We start from the raw sequence: 18864 nt of genomic DNA, 5'->3' as shown, positions 1-18864 counted from the left end.
CACAACAATCATCAAACAAATAGGCAGTTTACCATTTGGAAGACCCTTCTCTACTCTGTTTTCCCAGTTACCCATGGTGAGACCTGAAATATTTGTCCTTTTAAAAGAGAAGAAGGGCTTTTTACACTGGGAAATCCAAACCAATGGCAGGGTGCCTGCTTTGTGGAGGTTGCCTAATCCCTCCTGCTTTGGAATGCTCATTTGTGTTGGGATGTGAAGTCTCCTGCCTTGGCAGGGATCTCAGAACTACAGCGAAGGCTTTCACTTCAGCACCCTTTCTTTTCAAGTATTAAAAAAAAAGTAACAAGGTTTGACTGACACATTGCACTGAATACTTAGTTTTCAGATTTTACGTGCCTTTTCTAGTACATTTTTTGGTGACTTTCCAGGCAAGAATGTTGGAGTGGGTCACCATTTCCTTCTCCAGGGGATCTTCCCAACCCAGGGATCAAACTCATATCTTCTGCATAGGCAGGTGGGTTCTTTACCACTGAGCCACCTGGGAATCAGCTGTGATAATAAAACAATGACTCACAATCCATAAGAAGGATCCACACATATTCCCTTTAAGAGGGGTGCTCCCACGATTTCAACTCAGATTAGGTGGACATGGTAAGTGGAGACATTGAACTCAAAGCAAAAGAGTTAGAACAGACTGTGGCACATTCTGTGGCCTGTGCACAGGATTATCTGCCTATCCTGCTAAGCTTCGCTCCATGGAGCAAAACATCTCCAAAGAAATGAACTGTTTTTTTCCTGATTTAAAAAAAAAAAAAAAAGCTAAAAAGCTGTTTTTTTTTTTTTTTCATCTCATAAATGCAAGAATTCATGAGATATTGAACACTTAAATCTCAACCATGAAGGTTTTGAGAGGGTAAACTGTAAAAATGTACTTTTACAAATTTAAAGAATATTTGAAAACTTAATTGCCTGTAGCCTTCAAAAAGATAAAAATCTGTGACTGTGACATGGGCTAGATATCAGATGAATGGGGTAGTAGAGAATGTGGGGAAAGTGGTTAAGTTTGTGTGTGTTTCAAAGTTGTTCAAATTCTTGAAGACACACACACTCAGCATCACATGCCTTGAGTGAAATGTATCAGTCAACATATGTCTCCCTTTGGCCATTATTTTTAACCCCTGAATTCTACCCTGTTTTGTTTAGTTTTCTAGGTTAGAGGGATTTTTCCAAGTGAAAGTCAGCCGTGGATCTGCTCCCTGTCACGTGAAATTTTTTTAAAGGTGTGATTTCAAAAGTTTTAAAGATTCAGCCCAGTGGAGGTTAATTCTATCTAATCCCTTTCTAATTCACCAAAACCTCAGTCTACTACTACCTACTACCTTGACCCAATATGGACTTAGTTCAGTTCAGTTCAGTCCTGTCCAACTCTTTGTGACCCCAAGGACTGCAGCACTCCAGGCTTCCCTGTCCATCACCAACTCCCAGAGCTTCCTCAAACGCATGTCCATCGCGTCAGTGATGCCATCCAACCATCTCATCCTCTGTCTTCCCCTTCCCCTCCCGCCTTCAATCTTTCCCAGCATCAGGGTCTTTTCCAAGGAGTCAGTTTTTCGCATCAGGTGGCCAAAGTATTGGAGTTTCAGATTCAACATCAATCTTTCCAATGAATGTTCAGGACTGATTTGGTTAGGATTGACTGGTTGGATCTCCTTGCAGTCCAAGGGCCTCTCAAGAGTCTTCTCCAACACCACAGTTCAAAAGCATCAATTCTCTGGCGCTCAGCCTTCTTTATAGTCCAGCTCTCACGTCCATACATGACCACTGGAAAAACCATAGCCTTGACTAGACGGAGCTTTGTCAGCCAAGTAATGTCTCTGTTTTTTAATATGCTGTCTAAGTTGGTCATAGCTTTTCTTCCGAGGAGTAAGTGTCTTTTAATTTCATGGCTGCAGTCACCATCTGGAGTGATTTTGGAGCCCAAGAAAATAAAGTCTCTGTGTTATATGGACTTAGATGTGACCCTTACTCAGTGCTCTTCTCCTTGAGCTCCCCCTAGAGGTGAGAGTGTGCCACTAACAACCGCTGTGGCCACTCACTGTCTTCTGAGAAACAATGGGATAAACACACTGGAAGAGGATTGGCACTGGGATGATTGCTAAGAACATAACAATCAAACGGAAAAATAGGAGCAATATTTATGTGAATTTATTCCTCACTCCCTCTGCAGCAAATAAATATTTAGAGCATATACTATATGTCATAGATGTTCTGAAAAATAATGAAATCACCAATAACACATTTCCTTCCTCTCAGAAAACTAAACGCATATAAAAAAGCAACATTCTGACAAGGTATAAAACTGCTGGAAACAAACAAAAAAAACAAAAAACATTCCTTCTGCTTTCCTGACATTTTTCACTAATTTTTCTCTTATGTACTTCTCAAGTAATGGTGTTCTTCAGAACTCCCTTCAGATTCTCTTCTCTTCTTGCTTTCCATTCCTTCATGTATATACTCCCATTCATTCTTTTGGTTCTAATAGCCACTTGTTTTCTCAAGATTTCCATCTTTATCTCTCTGGTCTGAACTTCTCTTGGAGTGACAGGTTCATACTTCCTTTAACTTTTCTGCTGAAATTCTCTACAAGAAAGTTTCAAAGTCACCCCAAACCAACATACCCAAGTGACAACTCAAGGTTATAAGCATTTAACAAGAAATAAGCACTGTCAGTGATAAGCGCTATGAATCTAGAAGGTGGCTTTGGGCTGAGACTGTATGGAGAAATCTTAGAGCTAAATTTGGGGAGGACTTTGAACAAGAGATTGTCTGTGGGCAATAGAGTGAATGAAATCAGAAGCATATCTATCAAGACTTCTTCAACAGAGACTTTTTCTGTCATCCCAATACTTTTTTTAATGTCCAAGGTCAGCTTTGGCCTCTATTACAATTCAGTTTTCTAAAATAGAGAGAGAGAGAGAAAAACCCTTGCCTCACAGTAATCTTTCTCTATCTGCTTTTCCTCCTTTCCAATTGGAAAAATTGGAAATTGGAGACCTGATAAACAAAGATGAATCAAGCCACATTCCCCTCACAACAGAAATATACATATTTTTGCAAACATAGTTGGATTTCTCTACCCCTGAAAAACAGAAAAGGCAATGCTGAAGCCCCGTTGAGAGTTGGCTCTTGAACACCAGGCATTTTCTTTATTCCTTCCGGAGCCACTTGAGATTGTGGATCTGACCCTGCCTGTGTCCCAGCCAAGAAGCTGAATGTAGCCTCTGATGCTCACAGCACTGCCCTGCAAATCTTGAGAAAGGCATAAAAGGACTGCCTTTTCTGTTCCCTCCCTTGCAGTGGTGCTTTCAGGGTAAGTAACTCTCAGTCCAAATTGGACTTTCTGTAATCCCATCAAAGCAAGTTCTTTTGATGCTTACTTCAAAATAAAAAAAGATTTTTTTTCTTCTTTTTATCTTATGCAATGTTGCTATTTAGAAGGAACATGGGGAGGCTTATCTGTTCCTGAGTAATCACACTGATTGTTTTTCCTGTTTTACCTGTAAGTTCATTGATTCTTTCCTTGATCATATCCAGTATATAGATGGGTACAATATGCTTTCCTTTTGTTTTCTTTTCTCTGCTCATATCATCAAACTCTTCTTGGGTACTCTCTACTTTTCCCATTAGAGCTTTTGAAAGTATTAACCACAGTTATTTTAAATTTCTTAACTGATAATTCCAAGTTTATGCCATATCTGAGTGTCATTCTGAGTCTTGTCTCCTCAAACTATTTTTTTCTTGCCTTTTCACATGCACTGTAGTTTAGTTTTGAAAGCTATGATGTAGTGTATATTAAGAATTGAAGCAAATAGGCTTTCATGTGAAGTTTTCTGTTCACCTGCTAGGAGTTGGATTGGGCTGTGTTGTTTGTTTTGGCTATAGGCTTCAACTTCTCTGCCGCTGCTGCTTCTCTAGTGCCCTTGATTTTGTCTCTCATTCATTTTGGGCTTCCATAAGAACTCTTCCTTGCACAGAAGCACCTTTCAGCCTTTTAACCAGTAATCCATTGTTATTACTCTGGATCCTTGATGGTTTGGTGGTAAGATATGGGAAGGGGAAACATTCTCTAATTCTATGAACAAATCTTTTAGTAGGCTTGAGTTCTTAGGCTGTGACCTTCATGGCAGTTTTTTTTTTTTCCTCTGACACGAGCTTTATTATAGAAAACACAGTGGATCTCTGCACCTTTTGCAAATTGAAGCTTTTCCCTCCCCCTGCCAAAGCCATAAGGGGATTTTCTTGGTTTTTCACAAAAAGAACCTGGTGGGATTTCTGGAAGCAGAACCCATGAATGTGTGGGTGGTCCCCCTAAGCCAGTGCCCTTAAGGAATTTCTCACTCACATGCTAGCTCACACCAGTCTCCAGTAATTCACAAAATTACAATTTGTGTTCCTACTAGTTTACAGTTCTAGAGGCTTCCTCCCCAGTAAATATATCTCAGCTCTGACTCTGGATTCTTCTGTCTTGCTAGAATTGGGGAGTGTAGGTTTGCCTTGTGACTTCAGTTCTCTGGGTCCAAGGAAAGCCATGGATTTTCAGTTTGTTCCGTTTTTTCTTGTTGTATGGACAGATGGAACATCTTCCAAACCTGAAACATGTCACAGCTGAAAGCAGAAGGTCTCTCTTCTTCATCCTTTACAATTATTAGTCAAAGACTCCCAATTTTATCTTCTGTCTCTAAATCCATCTTTCCTTTTTATCCCCACTGCTATTGCTTCCACGGTGTTTGTCTCTAACTTAGATCATTTCAGAAACTTTGTAAATGATCCCAGTGTCCTTAAATCCCTTCAAATGGTATAAACATACATCTAGTTTTTCCAGAGAGGATCTCAGTTTATGCTGATTTTCTGAGCAGAATGATTACAGTGCTCCTTTTTCAGTTTCAAAGTGTGCCCATTTGGCAACCATGATGTGGTCACTCGTGATTCACTCAGGATTGTGAATCAGTCTTGCCCTGAATTCACTTCTGCCCTAAAATAATCTTTCTAAAGTTTAACTATGATCATGTCCCTCTTCCGTATAAAATTCTTCAAGTCTAGATATAGACTTTATCTAAAGGGTAAACATTTAATGCCTTATTAGACAAGGGCATCCAAGATCCTCCATGACTTGACTCCTGCCTTTTCTGGCTAGTTTTTGTCATGCCTTTCTCAACCCCTTGAATTTGACAACCTAGTGAAATAGAGCTATTTGGTATTCTTTGAGCACAGCATGTTGCTTTATACACTGTTACCTTTGCTCTGAAACCATCCCAGGCCCATTCTTCCTCCCTACCTACCGTTCCCAAATTATTATAAATTATGGTTAATTAATCATCAGTCATTCATAGCTATATTTTATTATAACCATTGTTTTGTAGACACTGTCACACATATACAAACACTACGCTACAAACCCATATTACACATGCCAGATTATGAACCCCTCGAGAGCAGAAACTACGTCCTAATCATTTGAATTCTTTATGTCAGTAATGTAGGTGGTACTCAACTGTCATTCTGTTGAGCTCCATTAGGAGACAAGAGCACTGTAAATGTTCTAGTTAGTAGCAAGGGTACAGTCAAATTATAGTCAGCTTTATAGAACAGAGTCAAAAGAGATAGACAAAAGCTATGGATGGAAGTAAATATAAATTTGGGCTGAATATGAGGTCATGATCTCATTTCTCCGTCTCTGCCTTTCTAAGCTCCCTATACCTGGACTCAGTGGTTCCTTACCTTAGAAACAAACTCACAGCCCTTCTTTCCCTTGACGCCTGCAACAGGCTTTGAAAGAAGACATTTCTGGACTTAAGTCCTCCTTCTTTCATTAATGATTTGTGTAGTCTTCAGTAATTTGGGTGTCAAGATTTCATTCCTCAGAAACCTGAGAAGATTAAGATGGATTATCAGATTAGTTTGAGGAAAGTGAGAGAGCTGGTGGCTAGAAATTCTAAAAATAGGATATATTCAGGTACAACCAGCTATCAGAATTTCCCATGAAAATTCTGTGCTATGATCTATAGAGCTTGTTTCGTCAAGAACCTTTCAGTTGCTACTTTATTGATTCAGTCTATATGGAGGGAAAATTTATTTCAGCCATAACTGATTTTTCAAGTAATTACTCAATCATCTGCTTTCTTCTACCTACCCCAGATAGAGTATTCTAGAAGCAGATGCTGAGATGGAGCTCAGAGTGCAAGCTGTTACCCATGAGGGAAAGGCAGGGGGAGAAGTGAAACCGTGAGACGGGCTCTGCAAAGCCTTGATGAACCCACTGAGTTGACTGTGAAGTCTTTCCAAAGATTAGTCACAATAGTCAGGCTTTGTATGCGACCTTGCTCTGTCACTAATGTGGACTGAGCTGTAAGGGTGTGACCCCAGGTGAGGCAGGTCTCCAGAGCCGAGGCAGACTCTGAAGCAGCTGACAACTTTGGACCATCTGCTGACCACGCTCCCTGTAACTGGGCATTTTGTCATTCCCTGACGAGAAACCTAAGAGGTACATCTCTGTGTCTACCTCACCATCTTTGGCTCTGCTTTCTTTCCTATATACTGGCTTCCTTCAGAAGTTTCTCAGAAGTATGTGAAAGTGTTCACCAAAGCTTCAGACTTACATTTTACGAGCTGGGCAGCTTTAGAGAAAGAATTCCTTTTACAAAAGTTCTAGTTAATATCCTGAGATTGAATATTATGAGTTTGGCTTGGGGTCAGGAACTCACTTCCAGCCCCAGGGGCTGTGAGCCACAACTGCACCAACAGACAGGAAAGCAAGAGTGAGGAGATTCCCAAAAGGTACGTCGTGGTACTGTTACCAAACTAAAGGTGAGAGGGAGTGGGAAACTGATGCCTCCTACCCTCCTACAGGCCTGGATACTCATGCATCCTGAGCCTTTCTAGAGTGATCTGGAGGTCCCCGAGGAATCATGGGACACATTCAGTCATAGGTAGAGGATCTCAAAGACCACTGTTAACTTTCATAGAAACTTTTATTATTTTGAAAGACATGACCTTGAATTCTCTTTAAACAAGAGAATTTATAATGTTATAATGTAAAATTATTACAAGTTCCCCTCTCCTTTTCTACCAATTGTACCAATTTTCTGAAGTACCACTTTGCTTTGCTTTTGTTTGTGATAGAGCGGAGAATAACTGTGGGATTCTGCAAAATACTGAATGGGAAACTAGTGCAAGAACATAACAACAAAGAGCCTTTCATGCCGCAAGGAAGAGTACTTCTGCTGGCATGGAGAACCTCTACCACTGGGACTGTGAAACTGAGAATCTGTGAAAAGAAAGGGATTTCTATATTCAGGAAAACTGGGTACTTTTAAAGTAGTGTCAGTTTAGTGTGTGTGTGTACATACGTGTACATGTGTATGTGTATAGACACACAATTTGTCTCTATATGTACGTGCAAATCTTTTGCTTAAAATCTTTTTGGTTAGGTTTATGAAAGTTTTCTTTCTTTAGAGTGCTAAATTTATTGCTCTTAAATAGAGTAAACCAGGGCTTATACTCAGGAGGCACATGTCAATACAGGCACACTACTTATTAAGTACTGAAATATTTTTCCACAAGTTGGGAAAGAGTATAATAATAAATGTGATAAGTATTAAAATTAGTTAATGAATTTCAGCCCATGTGGTTTTTCCTCAGAAACCACACACTGCTTTGATTCCAAGATTTTTTAAAAATTGTTTAGGTGTAGGCACTAAGGCCCAGAACTGGAGGGCCTGCTGAAGAGATCCTGTTATTTGTTTCAGGTGTTGAGGGATTTCTTTGGGGTTCAGATGTCCTTGGCTGGGAGAAGGGAGATCGCATATCATTATGGAGGAACTTGGTGACAGCTGAAGAATCTAGGAGAATCCTGGGGCACAGAGAGCGCAAGTGAGGCTTAAACCACTCAGGTAGGATCAGGACAATTTGCTTTACTGGAAAACTTTTCCCTGGAGGGACTGACCTGACCACTCCTGAGCCATGTGTAGAGGTTTATGAGGAGCAGATCTTCTTGGGATCCTTTTCAAAGATCAAAGAATGTGAGATGCAAGAAGTGACTGTGGGAACCTCCTCTCTGTCTCCTTCCCACAGCCTCTGGCCAGTTCTCCCCATGGAGGAACCTCAAGATTCCTGGGCCCTCCCATCTCTGCCCCTGTCTGCTCCTGCACCTCTTCCAGGCACTGGCAACTGGTTGAGCCTGCTAGCAATTACCCTTGTTTCTCTTTCCCTCTTCTTCCCCTTTCTTCATTTGACTGCTTCAACCAGTCGTTTCCATCCCAGCACCAGTTATTCCCTGACTGGACGTCAAAGAGGCAACCATCTTGCTCCTTTTTCATGGAACAAAGCAGACAAACCATGCGCATTCTTAGCTCAGGTAACTAGAATTGGCTGACAACCGCTTCCCTTGACCCCTCTTCCTACCTCACTTCTGTTTTAATAAGATTTATTATTATTTAGGATGATAAGGCCTACAGGTAAGGAGACAATGGACGCTGGAAAAATAGTCTATTATACAGGCAGGTTCCAAGTGAGAATACACAGCATGCCCCTGAGGGCCACAGGGGAGCAGTGGGAAGTCAGGAGTCAGAGGGGAAAATCCTGTGGGCAAGGGCCTTTCTCATGTTTTCCGTGAGAAGGAATAGGTGAGGCAGGGAAGACAGGTTTGGGACTGACTAAGCTGAATCATTCCAGGACTTTGGAGCACTGGGGCTGTCCCCAGCTGTCTCACACCTGGCCCTGCAGTGACTAGGGCTACTGGATGGTGGCCAGGAGTGTGAAAGCCTGATGTGGGAGGTGGTGAGAGGTGTGGACGCTGAATTGGTTGGTTTGTTTTGAAAAGAGTGGCCCTGGGAGGATGATTCCTCCTGACAGGGAGGAAAGCAAAGGAGGCCAAAGCAAGGTGACTCAGCAAAATTATCAGGTTGCTTGGATCAGGTGTCTCTAGTACAAGCACGTACTGCACATTTTAAACCATCAAGTTTACAGAAACTAGAAATGTGATAGATACATTCTCTCTCTCTCATCTTTTTTTTTTTTTTTTTTCTCTCTCTTCCTCTGGCTTTCCAACCTCTATCAATAAGGTTATGACAAAGGGCCACTGTCTTTTGCTATTGGATGGTTGTTGGAGAGAGATTCACTTGAATGGAGAAGTCTTTGTAAGAACTTTATATGAAAATCTCTGCTAAGAAAGGAGCATCGTTTAGCTCTATCACCAAAAATCACACTGATGATTTTAAAATCATTAGAATGACTTGATGAATGAATTTTATTATATATTTGAATATTTGGTAAGCAAGATATACAAAATATAGAGAATATAATTGGCTCTTGAACAGCACAGTTTTGGATTAGTGGGTCCACTTAAATGTACATTTTTTTCAATGGTAAACTCCATAGTACTACAAGATCCATGGTTGATTGAATCTGGGAACGTGGGATGATGAGGAAGCATGAATGTGAGGAACCAAGGATACAGAAGGCCTACTATAAGTTGTATGTGAACTTTCGAAGTTGGCACCCCTAACTCCTGTGGTGTTTCAAAGGTCAACTCTATTTATTTGGAGACTAGAAGAAATACATTTTTACAGCCTTGATTTATATATTAAAATATAAATTTCTGTATTGTATATTTTATAATACAAATGTATTCATATATCAGATATTAAAATTTTTTATAAATTTAAATGACTAAACAGTTTTTGCATATTGCGTTCTTGTTACCCCCAACTTTCTAAAATGCGATTTTCTTTCAAAGTCTGTTTAAAACACTGTCTTCTTTTTACAAACTTGGTCATGATCATGACTTGTATCTCTTCTGTCTGTCGTTGCCTGTCCCCTGTTGTTGTCCTTCTAATTTTGTGGTGGTAAGATCACTAGAATTCTCCCCCTCCATTCTAAAGCAGTCGTACTTTTCTAGGGATGAGTCCATGTCAGAATCACTGCAAAGTCTCCTCTGAAGTGTTTGTTCCTAATCCAGACCCTCACCCAGCTGCACACACAAAAAATATCTCTATCTAGGAGATATCTGAATCTAATGAGAAATTTTTCTGGAAGTGTATCAGAATCACTTGGGGCAATATTGACCTAATGTAGAAAAAAGCTAGGAACTGCCTGTCCTTACCTCCTCTTCTAAACTGCGGACCTTGGCACTGAGCAATGTTCCTTGACAGACTGACCTTGGTCATGGTGTTCTAGCATTGCTCACGCTCACTAATACAATCCAGGTCACCGCTGGTACTTGCCACTGGGCTTCTACAGTCTTCTCCAAGTCAAAACTGTTTCTGAATATTTCCGGAAGCAAAGCTCCTATGCCTGGGTTTTCAGGTCTCATCATCTCTCTCCCCTTCTACACCCCATTCCCAACCCTGCACCCCCCATGCTACATGCCCAGCTTGCTCACTCTCACATCCATTGAGTCAGTGATGCTATCTAGCCATCTCATCCTCTGCTGCCCTCTTCTCCTTTTGCCTTCAGCCTCTCCCAGCATCAGTCTTTTCCAGTGAGTTGACTCTTCGTATCAAGTGGCCAAAGAATGGTTCTTTTATGTCTAGACAATGTAGATAGGGATGTGTTAGTCATCCCAGCTACATTTGTCCTCCTCATAGAGTTTATATCAGATACACTGGCCTTCTTTTTGGCAGCTATTGGGATTTAGGGCATCTCCCCCCTCCATTATATTTGGAGGAGCTGGACCCTTTCTATCTATCCTTCCACTTGGGCTTTGAATTCTTTCTGCTTTCTGCTCCTCAGAACTCTCCCACGTAATTATTTAATAAGTGTCTACTTCTCACACTGGATTGTGATTTCTAGGAGATTAGTGATCTTATTCTATTTTTTATACCCATTGCATCCAATGCTTGGCAGAGTGCCTGGCACAGAGTAAGTGCTCAATAAATGTGTATTAAGAAAACAAATGAAAAAATTAAGGCCATTGAAAGTGTGAGACTGCGTGATATAAACTCCATCTTAGAATCTACCACTGTTACTCATAACACAATTGAGTGACTTTCACTTTTACTTTCATTATGTTACTCAGACTCTCAAAATATATTGAAATGACGAATGAAGATGCTTGGAGGGATAAATAACTCAATGTCATGTCTGAATTCATAGACTTCAGCCAGAAGATTAGTGTTCAGTTTTAGAGGAAAGTACTCTGCATAAAGGTTTAGACCTAAATATAAGAAACCTTGTGTGTGACTCTCTGTGACCACATGGACTGCAGCCAATCAGACTGTCCATGGAATTTTTTAGGCAAGAATACTGGAGTGGATTGCCATTGCCTCCTCCAGAGGATCTTCCCAACTCAGGAATGGAACCCAATTCCCCTCTGTCTCCTGCATTGATAGATTAATTCTATCTATCTAACACTGTGCCACCTGGGAAGCCCATATAAGAGGATATATCCCTGAGTAAAAGTTAAGACAAGTCCTCATCATGTACAGCACTTCTGAGCTCATTTTGATGGTCAGTACCCACATTCCTTTTAAAAATATGTTTAGATAATATTCTCCTTTTCATGTTGGCAAGAAAACAGAATCAGAGTGACTAGAGGACTCAACACAGTTCTTAACCATGGCCCAAGCCAACAGAAGGCTCATTCTGAGTGCATTTTTGGGTTAGTCCACATCTTCATTTATTATGGAATGTCACTGGTATTTCCTGCTTTCTCAAAGAAACTCAAACCCTAATTGATGTGTCAGTGACTCAAAAGGACAGGGCTGTTTTCTCTCTCTTCATCCGTAGAACAAAGAATCTTCTCCTCTCCACACAAAAAAATCCCAAATAAGACCAGGGGGACTAACAACTTCAGCCCCGATTCTGTTTGTCCTGTAACAGTGCTGTCCAGTGGAAATTTAATACCCATCATAAATGTGAGCCGCAGAAGTAATTTAAAATTTTCTAGTATTTAAATTTAAAAGTATGGTACAAATAATTTTAGTAATGTATTTTATTTTATTTAACATACCAAAAATATATCATTCTAACATGTAATCAATAGGAAAAATGATTAGTGAGATATTTTACATTCTTTTTCCTACTTTGAAATCTGGTGTGTCCCTTACAATTACAGTATGTCTCAGGTCAGACTAGCCATATTTTAAGAGCTTAAAGCCACATGTGGCTGATGGTGACATGCTGGTCAGTATAGTTCTAGAATGTGCTTTTGGGCCATAGTTTTCCACACGGGCGGAAGAGACATCCCATTCATCTTCACTGCAGCCACTGGCATCCAAGTGAGGAAAGGTAACCTGTTGAAACCTCTGAAAAGTTTTAAGTAGATGCAGCAAATAAGACCTGTCAGAATGCTCCAGGGGTCACCAGGTCCTGCTCACCACAATTGCAGTTGCTAATTTAAGTGCAGCTTTGCTCCAGGATCGCCCAGCTGAGGCCATTCTTGTGCAAGCCAGCATTCTGTCCCTGTCCAGGCTGCAGCCCTGGGGAGGAATGGGGAGGATTCTTTCTCCTTTGGTATTAAGCACAGCCAAGGATGATCAAGCCAAAACTGACCCAGTGTCTCAGGGCCACAGGCATTTGCAGGCGCGCTCACGTTTTTAACTCTGAAGATCATGTAGAACCCTCCTGGGCCAAGTACTTATGCACTTTATGTGTGCGTGTGTGCTCCGTCCCTCAGTCGCCTCAGACACTGTGTGACTCCATGGGCTGTGGCCCTCCAGGGTCCTCTATCCATGGAATTTTCCAGGCAATAGTACTGGAGTGGTTTGCCATTTCCTCCTCCAGGGGATCTTCCCGATGAAGAGATTGAACTCACATCTCTTGTGTCTCCTGCATTGGCAAGCAGATTCTTTACCACTGCACCACCTGGGAAGCCCTATAATGCCCAGCATACTTTTTAAGGAAGACTTAAATAGAGAGGGCTAATGAATTGATGAAGAATTAGGGAACCAATCTATCCTGACATGAGAATCGTTTAAGTGTTCTTATACCGTAATACATAGTTGAACATGACAGTTACACAAAAGAGGCTGATAGTTTCTGGGTCATCTCGATTAGGGAGTGGTTGATGAGAAACTTTAGCATAAGATGATTTTCTTGATTTTCAAACTGTTTCTTAGACCTCATGTGTCGGCAGAGCCTGCTGCAGGGACCCTTGAGAGAGGAAGGCAGAGAGTAGGGATCAGGGATACAGCCTTCAGCCAGAGCAGCTCTGTTTGTTTTTCTTTTAAGGTTTCTGGGCAAGATCTAGTATGGATAAGTGGTTTCTGTGCCAAATTTTCAGAAAACCACCCACCTAAGGGAATTGTCTCTGTTTTGATTCAGTCTGAATTTCCCTGCACTCCCGATATAGCATTTTTATCCTGCCATCTGTGCTGGGATGGCCACTTTTTCCATAGGGCCTTTACTACTGAGCACTTAGTTTTCACTGGTGCAATTGTGCAAAGAAAAGCCTTTAAGTACCACATATTTTAGGCTCACTTTTTATTGTTTTTTAAAGTAACTCATGCTTATTGTGGTAAAATGAAAGAAAACTAGATAGAATAAAGAAGAAAACAGAAAGCTTTCATAATTGCATCACACAAAGGTAAATGATATTAACATTTTGATATATTTTTTCTGAATTATAATATGTATATATTTTAAACTAAATTGGAATCATATTTTACACAGTTATATGTACTTTGGCCACCTCATGAGAAGAGTTGACTCATTGGAAAAGACTCTGATGCTGGGAGGGATTGGGGGCAGGAGGAGAAGGGGACAACAGAGGATGAGATGGCTGGATGGCATCACTGACTCGATGGACATGAGTCTGAGTGAACTCCAGGAGTTAGTGATGGACAGGGAGGCCTGGCGTGCTGTGATTCATGGGGTCGCAAAGAGTCAGACATGACTGAGCGGCTGAACTGAACTGATGTCTTGCTTTCCTCAGTGAGCATCATATTATGATCATGCTTCTATTTCATTAAAGCATAATTGTTATTAGTTTTGAAGTTCTTAATTCTATGTGTGCCTCATAATATAATCATTCTTCTATTGTTGAAAATATTGATAGTTCCAGATTTTTTTGTTAAAATTGATGCTTCAATTATCATTCTTGTAACAAATGGTGTTTTCAGTGAACATTCTCACACATAAATATTTAACTACTGTTTAAAATTCATTTTCTAGAAATTGCTAAATAAATAAACTTTCTAAATATCTTCTTTCATGTTACTCAAATATTGCCCTCTTGTATCAAACTACAGCCCCACCAGTAGTATGACAGTGAAAGTCACCCAGTCATGTCCAACTCTGCCACCCCACGGACCATACAGTCCATAGAATTCTCCAGGCCAGAATACTGAAGTGGGTAGCCTTTCCCTTCTCCAGAGGATCTTCCCAACCCAGGGGTAGAACTCAGGTCTCCCGCGGGCAGATTCTTTACCAGTTGAGCCACAAGAGAAGCCCAAGAATACTGGAGTGGGTAGCCTATCCCTTCTCTAGCAGATCTTCCCAACCCAGGAATCAAACTGGGGTCTCCTGTATTGCAGGCAGATTCTTTACGAACTGAGCTATCAGGGAAGCCCCACCAGTAATATATGTAAGTGCTAATCTATTCTCACCCTTCCTGAGTTTGAGTTCAGTACTTCAAAAGAATCTTTTCAATTTGATATTTTTAAAGTTTTTTAAAAATTATTTGCAGGGCATTGACAGCTTGTTAAGGGACTTGTCCTTCATTGTCTGAACTATGTTTCCTTTTGACCATTTTTCTTCTGATATGTTAATAACTTTAGTTGCATTTATTTACCTTTAAATTTTTACTTTTTTAACACCAAAACCATTTTGTATTGAGGTATAGCTGATTAACAATGCTGTGGTAGGTTCGGATGAAAACAGAGAAGGGACTCAGCCTAAACCTCCCTCGCATCCAGCCTGGCACATAACACTGAGTAGAGTTCCATGTGCTATACAATAAGACTTTGTTGCTTATCCATTTTAAATAAAACAGTGTGTCTATGACCTTCCCAAAGTCCCTAACTATCTCCTTCCCCTGGCAAAGTTCAAATAACCTTAATTTTATTTATAAGAACATTTTATGTATTAAAAGTATCAGATCTTAGCCTATCATAGTCTTTGCAAAAACAAATGATCTCAGGAATATCCTGTTGATCTAGTTGTTAAGTCTCTGTGCTTTCACTGCTGAGCCTGGTTCGATCCCTGGTTGGGGAACAAAGATCCCATAGGCCATGCTGCCAGGAAAAAAATAAAAACATAGTTTCTCTTTCTCTTTTACTTTTGCTAAACATTTGTTTTTTTACCAGCATAAGTTTGATCATAAGAACTCTTCTAATCTCTGTTTATTCGGTCACTCCAAGAAGTTTCATCCACATCCATAGCTTCAATTATTATATATTACATTAATGATTCACAAGCTTACATCTCCAGCCCAGGGAACCCAAGATCGAGAGGGACTGGGTCAGAGAAATCTATTGGTTTGACTTTTATCTAACAGAGTGGAAAGTAAATTAATAAGAAGGAAGCCCATAAGGTTTTAGAAGTTATTATATCAGCTTGAACTAAAAGATAAAGACAGCACAAAATTAAGACAGGCCTCTGGAACCCCAGAGCATATATTAGGTTGGTGCAAGAGTAATTAGGGCTATTGCAGTGTTGAAATTTGCCGTTTGATATTGGAATACATTCTTAAATGTAGTTATGCTATACATCATTTTGATGTGCTTTTATCACTTTATGTTTCTTTGCTAAAAACTTATTGTCTTCCCTGATAGCTCAGCTGGTGAAGAATCTGCCTGCAATGCAGAAGACCCCAGTTTGATTCCTGGGTCGGGAAGATCGCCTGGAGAAGGGATAGGCTACCCACTTCAGTATCTTACTGCATAATTTACATGTATTTTAGACCATGGAAATGGTGTTAGACAAAAAGCAAATTCAAGAGATTTTCTTATTTGAGTTCAAAATGAGTCTTAAATAAGCAGAGACAACTCAATAACACATTTGGCCCAGGAACTGCTAACCAATGTACAGTGCAGCAGTGATTCAAGAAGTTTTGCAAACGAAATGAGAGATTTGAAGATGTGGAACACAGTGGCCATCCATTGAAAGTTGACAACAACCAATGAGAGCCATCATAGAAACTGATCCTGTTATAACTGCACAAGAGTTTGGCAACACAACCGTTCTACGGTCATTGGGCATCTGAAGAAAATTGGAAAGGTGATAAAGCTCTATAAGTGGGTGCCTCATGAGCTGACCTAAAATCAAAAATATCATTTTTGAAGTGTCATCTTCTCATTGTATACAACAGCAGTAAACCATTTCTCAATCTGATTGTTACATGCGATTAAAAGTTGAATTTATACATACAACTACTGGCGATGACTAGCTCAGTGGTTGGACTGAGAAGCTCCAAACCGTTTCCCAAATCCAAACCTGCACCAAAAAAGTTCATGTCCACTGTTTGGTGGTGTGCTGCCAATCTGATCCACTGCAGCTTTCTGAATCCAGGCAAAACCATTACATCTGAGAAGTGTGCTCAGCAAATTGATATGATGCACAAAAAATTGCAGCACCTGCAGCCAGCATTGTTCAACAAAGTGGGCCCAATTCTTCCCCATGACAATGCCTGACCGCAAGTCGCACAACCCACACTTCAAAAGTTGAATGAATTGGTCTACGAAGTTTTGCCTCATCCACCGTATTCACCTGATCTCTCACCATTCAGCTACCACTTCTTCAAGCATCTCGACAACCTTTAGCAGAGAAAATGCTTCCGTAACCAGCAGGAGGCAGAAAGTGCTTTCCAAGAGTTGATTGAAATCCAAAGCATGGATATGTATGCTACAGGAATAAACCTATCTCTGATTGGCAAAAATGTGTTGATTGTAATGGCTCCTATTTTAATTTGTTTGAGCCAAATTACAATGATTTAAAATTCATGATCTGAAACCACAATTACATTTGTACCTACCTAATACCCCCGTCTGTGGGGTCGCACAGAGTCGGACATGACGGAAGCGGCTTAGCAGCAGCAGCAGCAATACATATATATACATAATATCCTATTGGTTCTGTTTCTCAGGAGAACCCTGACTAATGAGGAGGGGATATAATTTGTGTCCTTACTTCCTAGATCTTTCATTGAAATGAACTGTATTCAAGGAGTTGTACCCAAGGAAGTACACTGCTGCTGCTGCTAAGTTGCTTCAGTCGTGTCCGACTCTGTGCGACCCATAGACGGCAGCCCACCAGGCTCCCCTGTCCCTGGGAAGTACACTAGCTTTTATTATTGGACTTTATCTTGTAAGCCAATGTGTGACTCTTTGTCTTTTGTCAGAGATGTCCAAGGACTTTATTGATTGATTCTAGGGGATATTGCTTGTTTCTAACATTTTAATCATAAATGCAGCCTCTGAATGGCTCACCAACCCTGGGAGGGAAGATGCTATATGTAGTGACTGAGCTCTCAGTGGTCTTCTCAATGGCAATTGAATTCTCTGATGAGGTCAGCCTTAAGAACATATTGACGAAATGAGAGGGAGCAATTTGAGACCTCTTTTGACAGGCTGAGGCACTTCTAGTTAAAAATGTGACCTAAAAAAAGAAAACTTCTTATTTTGTAACACCATAATCTTTCCCCAGTGGCTCAACAGTAAAGAACCCACCTGCAATGCAGGAGACACAGGTTCTTCCTTAGATTGGGAAGATCCCCTGGAGGAGGGCATGGCAACCCACTCCAGTATTCTTGCCTGGAGAATCCCATGGACAGAGAAGCCTGGCAGGCTATAGTCCACGGGGCCTCAAAGAGTCAGACACATCTGAGGTGGCTGAGCACTCATGCATGCAATCTTGATGATTCAAATTGCAATAGCTACTATTGGTGCGTTTTGCATTATTTTGAATGCTTTACCTGTAACATTTTATCTTTCCAACATCCCAACAGGTAACTCTTACTCTTCCCATTTTACTGATGAAAAACCAAAGTTCAGTGAACAGTTACACTTTGAGGGAATGGTGGCAGTTTGAAAATGTGCCCATTTTACTTCTAAACCTGTGTTTACTTCTGCTGCACCAAATTCCCCAGTAGACAGAAAAATGCCTGGCAGCACATTCCTTCTGCCTACTACCCCTTCCTGGAACTCCCAAAATTTTAGTGTTTATTCACTTCAGGCTCAGAATCGAGTAAGCGATCATGTATATTTTGTTCCTGTTACGTGGTGCAGAAATCAGTAAGCTGTGCTCTAATGCAGACACACAACAAAGAAAACAGGTAGAAGTCACAGTGTGAAATTATTAGGAAAGAAGAAAGCCCATCTGAGATGAATTCAGCTCGATAAAGATTGGATTAGCCTTTGCTATATGGCCATTCTTAGGGAGATACCAGGATGAAATGAGACTTAACTGCTTGCACACAAGCTCCCAGAATGTCCTGTCAACATGATTTGAATTTCATTAGACGAGAAATATCCAAAACATGAGACTGTATATGAAAACGAGGAGACAGTCAAGAGGGCTATATCTTTACTGGCATTAAAACACCATGCTTTGCCCTTGAGTTAGTGACTCAGAAGGAATGACCTCGAGTGGCCTAGTGTCTTTCTTTTCTTTTCTTTCTTTTTTTTTTTTTTTTTGTCGAGAAACAGCTTATTTCCAAAGACACGACAAGTTTCATAGACCATTTAACTTTTCACTAGCATAGAAGCCAGAATTTTTTTCAATTTAAAAATTAGTCTGTTTACAGAAATGTTTGTAGATGCTTTACAGACCTTTCAGAAAACTACTAAATGTTAGCTTGGCATGTTAAAAGATTTTGAATATTTTTGTCTAATATTACCCACAAGAGTGACTAGTAAACATTCTCCAATTCCACTGTGAAGAGAAGAGCATCATTTTTTTTCAAATAAG

General features: G+C 40.4%; 1 long non-coding RNA gene across 1 annotated transcript; it reads left to right on the top strand.

The window, feature by feature from the left end:
• On the top strand, positions 5560-17653 carry LOC108636718. The gene is made up of 4 exons (XR_001918520.1): positions 5560-6502; positions 7767-7910; positions 8092-8374; positions 15732-17653. It is a non-coding gene; the product is annotated as an uncharacterized LOC108636718 (long non-coding RNA).

This window comes from Capra hircus, chromosome 9 (genome assembly GCF_001704415.2).
Source record: "Capra hircus breed San Clemente chromosome 9, ASM170441v1, whole genome shotgun sequence".
Classification (NCBI taxonomy): Eukaryota; Metazoa; Chordata; class Mammalia; order Artiodactyla; family Bovidae; genus Capra; species Capra hircus.
This window is presented reverse-complemented; position numbering and strand designations above follow the sequence as displayed.